The 3,600-nt window shown below is 33.3% G+C and overlaps 1 long non-coding RNA gene across 1 annotated transcript; it reads right to left on the bottom strand.

Annotated features, from left to right (window-relative positions):
- Positions 1-526: 526 nt before the first annotated feature.
- On the bottom strand, positions 527-3,187 carry LOC123038105. Its single transcript, XR_006417770.1, has 3 exons — positions 2,856-3,187; positions 622-781; positions 527-562 (listed from the first exon to the last, which is right to left on the bottom strand). It is a non-coding gene; the product is annotated as an uncharacterized LOC123038105 (long non-coding RNA).
- Positions 3,188-3,600: the final 413 nt, after the last annotated feature.

The following is a 3,600-nucleotide window of genomic DNA, read 5'->3' as shown; positions in this document are numbered from 1 at the left end:
CAGATAAAAAAAACGGGATATAAGTTGGCAAAAACAATCTGAAACGGTATCATTATCGGGTTAATCACGGATTTTCTTATTTATGGTACGAACGTACTTAAATTATTCAATCCTGAAAATTCTTGTTTCAATCCCAACTATCTCAAAATTTTTAGTCCCGAAAATTCTTGATACAATCACGAATCACAATCTTAAAATATTTAATCCCGAAAATTCTTCTTTTAATCCCGACTACTCTTAAAATGTTTAATCTCGAAAATTCTTGATTTAATCCCAACTATTCTTAAAATGTTCAATCCTCAAATTCTTGATTTTATCCCAAAAAGTCTTAAAATTGTTAATTTTTGGTATATACATTTTATTTTGAAATGGTTTTATTTTTTAGTTTAGTTATAGGCTAAGAAATGGCTGAAAGGATTCTTTTTTTTAAATAGAACTTATTCACTAGTTCGTCTATCTTAGGGCGTATATTGTTCAGGGTCTCTATTTGAAGTACGAAAGACTCCTGGGAATCCGCAATCGTCAGTTTTTAATAATATCGATACAAGGAAGTCTTGGAGATCTGTAATGTAGAAATAACTTGTTTTAACAAATATATTTATTAATAATAATAATAATTACCTTTATTTGTAGACGACTTTGCTACTGCCAGTTCTTGTTAACAAATGTCGTTACGAAGGTGGGTTGAGTAATGAGTCAAAATTTTGACTTTGAATTCTTCCCACTTCGACAAAAGCAAATGACCTTTGCCAGGATAGAGCATTTGAAAGTCAATTTCAATCTGAAAATAAAAACCAATTTGAGAAACTTATTGAAACCTAAATAAATTAAAGTAATAACTGTATAGGCAAATTTATCGCACAAGGCTGAGACGGCAAAGCTAAAGACAAAAAGCTGTATATAACTGTAATTTCTGCATACATACAGTCAGCACAAAATTTATTCGGACACTGTCTATTATCAAGTTTAACAGCCTATTTGCAGGAATTTTCGTAATTTTAGCAGGTTTTTTTGTACGTATCATAGAAACAGTGATTTTCAGAAGACATTTCACAAACAAAAATTTAATTTTTTAAATTAGCCTTAAAAATATTGAAAGAAAAGCAAAAAAATTGCTAAAATGTTGCACAAAAATTATTCGTACATTTCTCATTTATTGTGTTTATTTCTGAACTCAACGGTAAGCGGTGATTCTTTTTAAAGTAGTTTAGTTGAAATTACTTCGGAGTAATTTTCTGCATGATTTTTTTTTGTTTATTGTTAGTTTTTATGTGTTTTTTGATGCGATTGGTCAAAATGGAAGGAGTTTAAGATTTGCCACTAGATTTTCGAAAATCTATCTTAAATTAATTTTTGGAAAATCGTAGTTATTGCGAAATCGGTCGTATTAATGGAAAATCACCTTCCACAATACATAGTATAATCAAAAAATACTTAAAAACGGAATAATGAGCTTCAAATCACAAGAAAGCTAGAAGGTCTAAGATTCTGTATTCACGTGAGGGACTGAAATTTATGTCTATAGTCCTGAAAAATCCGAAAACAACATCAACAACAATTCAAAAGAATGTAGAGCAAGCGAAAATAAAATAAGTTTGGGCCCAAACCATCCGAAACTACCTGTACAAGGCTGGTTTACATGGCAGAGTTGCTCGTCGAAAGCAATTAATTTCTGCCATCAACAAAAAAAAGCGTTTGGAGTTCGGAAAACGGCATATAACCACCCGGATTCGTTTTGGGAGAACGTAGTTTTTAGCGACGAATCCAAATTTTATATATTTGGACACTATGGGCCCTCAAAAGTGTGGAGGAAACCAAATGAAGCCATGAATGAGAAGAACTTAATTCCAACTGTTTAGCATGGTGGCGGGAATGTAATGATTTGGGGGTGTGTATCGGCAGGAGAAGTCGGTCAAATGGTCTTTATTGACGACAAAATTAATAAGAATATGTACAAAAACATTTTAAGCGAAAATTTGATTCCAAGTGATATAAAACTTGGTCTAGATCCGAAGACATTGTTGTTTCAACAAGACAACACTCTTCGTCTTTGGTGCAAGAGTGGCTTTTATATCACTGCAAGTAGCTGAAAACACCTTTCCAGTCACCTGATTTAAATCCCATAGAACATGTGTGAGATATTCTTGAGAAAAGGATTCGGAAGCACGTCATTTCGTCCAGGGAGTCCTTAAAAACTGCATTGATGGCTGAATGGGGTCAAATTAGCGCTAATGAGACAAGCAACTTGGTAAAAAGCATGGGTCAACGCTTACAAGCTGTCATTGATGTTAGTGGAGGACCCACCAAATATTAAAAATATTAAAACATCAAGAAATATGTTTTTTTTTTTATATTATATGAAGTGTACGAATAATTTCTGTGCGTAAAATTGTGACTTTTCAAGTTCATTTAAGAAAATATCTAATTTTACTGTTGAAAGTTCCTTATTTTTTTGTTAAAATATATTCTAAGAATGTTAACCTTCACAATGAAATATAAATTGTTTGTTTTCGTTACGTTTTTGTTGAGTTATTAATGAAACAAATTGAAAATCACGGTTGTCCGAATAAATATTGTGTTGACTGTATGTATGTATGTATGTCTGTATGTATACATACTCACATTTATATGTATGTGGCATATGGTAACGCACTTGCGTATATGTAGAAATACAGTACTGTACTTTTTTTCGTCTGCAGCTTCGTTCTTCGTATGTATGTATTTATGTTAATTTATTAATTTATTTTATGCATTTGCTCTCTGTCTGCCGGCACACAACTTAGATTAATATATAGTATATACATATACATATACATATATATATATATATTATATACATAGTAAGTACTACTTACCGATTAGATAGTCGTGCACTTTTTCAAGTTGAAACTCTTTCAGCAGGTTTAGCAACCTATCCGGAGTTTTACACATTTTCACTTTCACGTTCACTGTTGAAACTTTTCACTGTTGCTCTCTCGACGTTCTCGACTCAATTGCTAAAATGTACGCACCGAGCATGGCATGGTACATTTTACCGAAAATTTAAGATAACTGCGCACTATTGAACTTGCTATCTCTTTCTTTCGCATGCCTCTCCAAATACTTGGAGTTCCCAAGAATACCGAAGACTACGAGAGAGATCAAACGAGAGAGAGATTGCTCTCGCTCTCAGCAAAAATTGACTTTTTAAGAATTTTTAAGCTTAAATCAAGAACGTTTCAGATTACTGTGGCATTTTAATCCCGAATCGGGATTAATTTAACCTTTTAATCCCGAAATGTGATAAAAAATTTCAAGAAAACGCGTTCTATATTCAATCAAAATATTCTTGATTTATTCAGGATATTTTTTTATCTGTGAAGGAAAACACTCCACTCCGATTATGAGAGTGTCACTAAAGTGCCAGGTCACGTTCGAGTCTGCGGCAAAAGTGAGTCACACACAGAAACCCCGACTCCGGAGTGCCGACAATTTTCCGGGGCTCATCTTTTTATCAGCCAGCCAGCTAGCTTGATAAGCTGCTACAAATTTCGATGACGCAAGTGGAAAATGGAAATGGAAAAGTACCCCTTCCCCTGAGATTTTCCTGGCGGTAGTCGT

Source organism: Drosophila rhopaloa, unplaced genomic scaffold (genome assembly GCF_018152115.1).
Source record: "Drosophila rhopaloa isolate 14029-0021.01 unplaced genomic scaffold, ASM1815211v1 contig_70, whole genome shotgun sequence".
NCBI lineage: Eukaryota > Metazoa > Arthropoda > Insecta > Diptera > Drosophilidae > Drosophila > Drosophila rhopaloa.
Note: the sequence above shows the minus strand (reverse complement) of the source record. Positions and strands in the feature narration are given on the sequence as shown.